General features: G+C 44.6%; 1 long non-coding RNA gene across 1 annotated transcript in view; it reads right to left on the bottom strand.

The window, feature by feature from the left end:
* Positions 1 to 487: 487 nt before the first annotated feature.
* The window catches only part of LOC143773463 (uncharacterized), a 56,640-nt gene continuing 51,127 nt past the window's right edge, over positions 488 to 6,000 (bottom strand). The window contains exon 3 of the long non-coding RNA XR_013215193.1: positions 488 to 822. This is a non-coding gene — a long non-coding RNA (uncharacterized LOC143773463). The remainder of the gene's footprint in view (positions 823 to 6,000) is intronic.

Genomic DNA, 6,000 nt, shown 5'->3' with positions numbered 1-6,000 from the left:
ACCTCCCCCAATACATCCTACATTATTCTTAGTTGTTTTCCTTCATGTAGAATGAACCTACAAGGAAAGAAAGGGTTTATTTTAATTCCGATATTTTCTTCCCATTGACTTGCATTGGTATCGGGTATCGGTATCAGCGAGATCCGATATTTTGCCGGTATCGGCCGATACTTTCCGATACCGATACTTTCCGATATCGGAAGGTATCGCTCAACACTACTGGTCACTTTAAAACCTCTCTATCTATCCAAACAGTATAAAACTGAAATTTTTCTAGAGATGATAAAAACAATGGCCTATTGTGTGGTGCTCAATATATACACACTTTCTCAATATTGTATACCTTAAAGAAAAGTAGATAATTTATATTGTCATATTTATCATACAGATATTCTTGAATGTTATTTAGATCAATCGAAAGGTCACCAAAATATTGTTGAGTTTGTCAAACCATTTCCATTGGCTTTGCATGTGGAATAGTATTGGAATGTCCTTGCTGTGTCTCAGCACAAAGAGTGAAAATGTGATTCTCAATAATGTAAGTGAAAGATTCAGGACTTGTCAACAGACTGAACTGCTGACTCATTCATTTACTTCTTGTCAGTCAGAATTCCCACCAGAAAAACCACCATCTACACAGATGTTCTACATACAACTCTTATATTATCAAACTTTTCCAACTGTTCAGTAAACAGGTAGTGGAAAAGAAAAAGAAGATGGTAACCTGAGAAATCCTCCCACATGTAAGCGGTCGTCTTTTTTATGCTTAAAATAATATTTTGCTGGAGGTTCTGAAGCAACCGCCACACTTCCAAGATGATTCTGAAAAGAAAAAAACAAAAAAACCTTCAGGACATTTTTTAAAATGATACAATAACAACCAAGAACATGACACAAGAAGGAAAGCAACATGTCCAACCTTATTCAACCCTACAATTAATGAGTTGATGTAGGGATGGAAATCAGCAGAATTTCTTCAGCAAGTCATAACCTTGGCGTTAAGTCATTAGAATAATATTAGTATAACAAATTTCTATCTGTCAGATTTCTTTTTTTATTATTTTTACTTTGGATCCTTTTCCTATATATTTCATAAAAATGAGGTGAAGAATATTATAGTCTAGAGTGTTGAATGGCATATTTGCATGTCAAAATATTCAATGTGACCCTCAGATTTTTGCACTAGAATTTCAGTTTGAGCTGCTGCAAGTCACAAACTGATTGTTGGAATAGTTCTAACTCCAACTTACAAGATTCTTGGATTCATTCAGCACCAATGAGGACCTAGAAATGCACAGGCATGTGATTTCCTAAACTCTCCAAAGAAAATCTGGAGTATAGTTGAAGCCTTCATGAATAAAGGCATATTGTGCATAAATCAAGGCTTTTCTAACATGAGCCCTAATAGGAGAATTCATACCATTGCATCCACCCATTTTAGCGATACCTCTCAACAAGTCTTTGTTTCAGTATGTTCTTGCACTCAAGGCCGGAGTGGCCATCTGGCAATTCTGGCAAATGCCAGATGGGCTGGTCCGGCCATGGGACGCATTGTTTGCTAAGTTGTTAACAGTATCGGTGCCCTGAGGATATCACAACTGTTATCAGTTGTCACAGAGAAGAGTGCCAGTGGTTCTGTCACTTACCTTGGCAGGCAGCCAGGTCTTCTTCTGTCAGCGGCCATCCAGAGGCCTGCACCATGCATAGGACATCGTTAACAAATTGATATTACTTCATCAATGTAACAACTCTGCTGGCATCACAGCATGGCCTCTCATCTCTCACACTATCTTACCCACTGCTCCAGGTCATGTTGTGGTTTCTGTTTGTTGCCAGCTCCATATTCTGTGCCTCTGCTTTCTGCTTTCTTCCTGGCTGTGTGCATAGGGGGGCGGCGCCAGAACTCTCTGGTTCTTATAGAATCAGTGTGCACCTGTCTAATCTGTTCCTGACCAATTACCAACAGGCCTCCAGTATTTAGGACAGCTCCACCCTGTGGACTGGGCCTGTGCAATGTGTTAACTCAGTTTGTGTTTTGCTTCTGAGCTGCCAGGCCTTGCTCTGTGTCTTGCCTTCTTTGAAGGCTGGTCTCCTTGCTTTTCCATGTATCTTGTTTGTCTGCCCTCCAGGAGGCTGTATATCCTGGTTCCTGTGTCTTTTTTCTTATACCTTGTCTTGTTCCATTACCTTGTCTGAACTTTGTCCTACCTCTGTCTCCTGGTCTGTGGTTTCTTTCCCTGCAGTGCCTCTCTGCTCTGCTCTCAGCTCCGCACTCTGTGACCTTGCTTTGCTTCTTAATCTGCAACCTGTGACTTTGCTCTGCACTCTGGGGCTTGCTCTGCTCTTGTCTCTGCACTCTGTGCCTTTGCTTTGCTCTTGGCTCTGCACTCTGTGCCTTCACTCTGCTCTTCGCTCTGCACTTTGTGATTCTACCCTTGTCTCTCTGTGGCTTTGCCTCTGCTCCACACTCCTGCAGTTCTGATCCGTTTTACTCTGCTCTGCTCCTGCGGAAATCTCTTGCTTCAGCTCCTATCTGCATTCTTGCGGTTCCGCTCTGCTTTGCTTCTGCTGTTGCAGAAATCTCTTGCTGCAGCTCCTCTCCGCATTCCTTGCGGTTCTGCTCTGCTTAGCTTTTGTTGCTGCGCTATCTTTTGCTGCTCTACCGCTCCTATCTGCAGCCTTGTGGTTCATCTCCTGTGTGAACAGGTCCCAACCTGTTCCTTCATACTTCATATCCATACCTGCACCTCCTGTGTGAACAGGTCCCTACCTGTTCCTTCATACACCACACCAACCTGCCCTGTGTCTCTGCCGTGCCTGCCAGCCCTGTGTCTCTGCCGTGCCTGCCAGCCCTGTGTCTCTGCCGTGCCTGCCAGCCCTGTGTCTCTGCCGTGCCTGCCAGCCCTGTGTCTCTGCCGTGCCTGCCAGCCCTGTGTCTCTGTCACCACCCTGGAGTAGCACCTGGCAGCTGCCTGCCGCACAAGCCTGACCTCACCATTAGAGGCTCCAGTGAAAACCAAGGCAGCTGTCATAGTCACGCCCCTTCCAGGGCAGTCTGGTTCATGTCACAGTGGGGCCACAAACCCCCGAGCTCACGCCCACCAGTCACGTGACAGTCATGCTGCCAGTGTCCACCGAGAGGCTGGATAGTAGATGAGATGGAGACTGTAGAGGAGTCTGGATTAAGTGAGTATAAGGATTTTTAATTTTTGGGGGTCTGTGGTGCATCATGCATCATACTATATAGGAAGCTATGGGGTGGACCATCATACTATATAGGGGCTATGGAGTGGACCATCATCCTATATAGGGGGCTGTGGAGTGGACCATCATGCTATATATGGAGCTGTGGTGTGGACCATTATATTATATAGTGAGCTTTTGGGGGGACCATTATACTGTGTAAGGTGGTTGTGGTGGACATTAAATTGTAGGGGGTGGATGTGGTGGACATTACACTATGTGGTGTAGCTGTGGGAGACCATCATACTGTATATGGGGCTTTGGAGGCCATTTATACTATGTTGAAGTCTATAGTAGCCGTCAGACTGTGTTGGAGACTGGTGAGCATCATACTGTATACTGTAAGGCGTGGTTATGTGGAACGTCATACTGTATGGGGGTTATCATCCTGCTTGGCGGGGGGGCTTTGGTGGACATCATAGTTTATATAGGGGCCTGTGGTGGACATCATACTGTGTGAGGGTCTGCGGTGCATCTTATTCTGTGTATTTGGGGCTGTGGTGAATATCATACTGTATGGGGGGTGTTGTGGATTCTGTTTGCGGGCTCCCTCTGGTGGTTACTGCTGGTACTGGGTGACTTTGGTGGGTTGCGGCCTTTGGTTTCCATCTGTCCATCAGAGGCTGGGTGTTTCCTATTTTACCTGGCCTCTCTGTCATTTCCCTTGCCGGCTATCAATGTGTTCAGATGTGCTCTGTTTGGTTCCTGCCTACCTGCTCCCAGATCTTTCAGGATAAGCTAAGTGCTGATTTTCAGTTGTTTGGTTTTTTTGTCCAGCTTGCTTAGAATGTCTCTTTGTTAGCTGGTTGCTCTAGTGGACTGAGGTTCTCCCCATGTGCCATGAGTTGGCACATGGGTTCTTGTAATCTCAGGATGGTTTTTTTGATTAGGGTTTTTCGCTGACCGCTCAGTCCCCTTTTGTGTCATTCTGCTTTCTAGTTTTCAGCGGGCCTCTATTTGCTAAAGCTATATACATCATCTCTATGTGTGTGCCTTCCTCTCATTTCACCGTCAATACATGTGGGGGGCAACTATATCTTTGGGGTTAATTCCTCTGGAGGCAAGTGAGGTCTTTGTTTTCTCTGCAGTACTAGTTAGCTCTTAGGCTGGTGCGTGGCGTCCAGAACCAACGTAGGCACGCTCCCTGGCTATCTCTAGTTGCGTTTGTCAGGCGTAGGGCAGCGGTCAGCCCAGGTTCCATCACCCTAGAGCTCGTCCGATATTTATTATACTTTGCTCATCCTGTGCTATCCCTAGCCATTGGGGATTCATGACAGGGGGGCTGTGGTAAATATTTTACAGTGTGGGGTGTTGTGGGCATGACACTTTCTATGTGTATTGTGGGGCAATCGTACTGTTTGCAGTCAACATACCGTGTGGGGGTGTAATACTCAATGTGTGTTCTCTTTCATTATAGGGGAAGCAAGGAGGCATTATTATTATTAGAAAGCACAGGGGGTGTTTTTATTATTATAAAGAGGTACAGGGTCATTATTATAAGGGATCAGGATTATTTAAGGAGGCACAAGGATTTATTAAAGGGCAACACAGGGAGACATTATTACTGTATGGTGTATGGCACCTTTCCATCACTGAAAAAAACAAAATGCTGGCTTGATGCTTTAAGGAAATTTGTGCAGCTCCTGTCCAAAACCAGAGTGCACTCAACTGTATCTGGACTGGGGTTGTGTGAAGTGATCTGTCAATCTCTAGTTAGGACAATAAAGAAAAAAAAAAGGCAAAGGTGAAATGCTCAAATTATACTATATTTCAAAACACTTAAGGTCTTATCATGTTGAAATTTAATGGAACAACCGCAGTATTTAGACAGGGCAATGGATTCATGTACCAAATGCAAACACATGTAATACTGTACTTATGGTACTAGTCTGAGGTGCTCAGTGCAGAACAGTGAGCTTTAGCAAGGTATTTTTTTTAAACTTCTTTTGTAATAAACCTTATGGATTTGTCCAAATCTGTTAAGCACATTTGGTCTGCTCAATGCAAACACCCCCAGGGAGTAAGTAATTTGGACAGCAGCATGACAGCATTAATCACTCAGACTGTGACCTTTGTGTCTAGCTTACAAATGTGCTATTTCTCTTTTGGAAGGAATGTCTGCAATAACAGTAACACACCTGAGAGGGACATTGGTTCCTGACGGCCCCCATCCAAACTAACTTCCTGCGAGTTTCCAGCTGTAACAGCAGAGGTAAGAGGAGAATGCGTACGAGACACAAACCGGACTACTGAGAAACAAAAATATATAGGCCACATTTTTTTTAACCATTTTTAATCCTATATTTGACTGTAATGAAAGATTCTTCTCATTATAGTGTTGTATGTTGATTATATGGCAAATCTTATCGTGCACCCTCATTGTACCAAAGATAATAGCATGCTTCACTAACATTTTAAGAGAAGCTAAGGCTGGGTTCACATTACGTTTTGTCAGTCCATTAGATGGACTTCGTTACACCGTGGCATAACGCGGTGTAACGTGGTGTAATGCAGTCTGTTAACGCCGCCATTAAGCGCTATGCCGGACGCATCACTATTGCACGCCCACAATGGGCGTGCGCTAGCTATGTGCCGTCATTAAGTGATGGACCCTGAGACGTGGGCTGCAGCGTTTCCGGGTCCGTCACCACTAGCGCACATAGAGCATCTGCTAGCTCTATCTGCGCTAGGGCGATCTCATTTCGGCACTTGCGTTAACGCAGCCCGTTTAACTCATGTGTTGAACGGGCTGCTTTA

Source organism: Ranitomeya variabilis, chromosome 5, assembly GCF_051348905.1.
Source record: "Ranitomeya variabilis isolate aRanVar5 chromosome 5, aRanVar5.hap1, whole genome shotgun sequence".
NCBI classification, from domain to species: domain Eukaryota; kingdom Metazoa; phylum Chordata; class Amphibia; order Anura; family Dendrobatidae; genus Ranitomeya; species Ranitomeya variabilis.
Note: the sequence above shows the minus strand (reverse complement) of the source record. Positions and strands in the feature narration are given on the sequence as shown.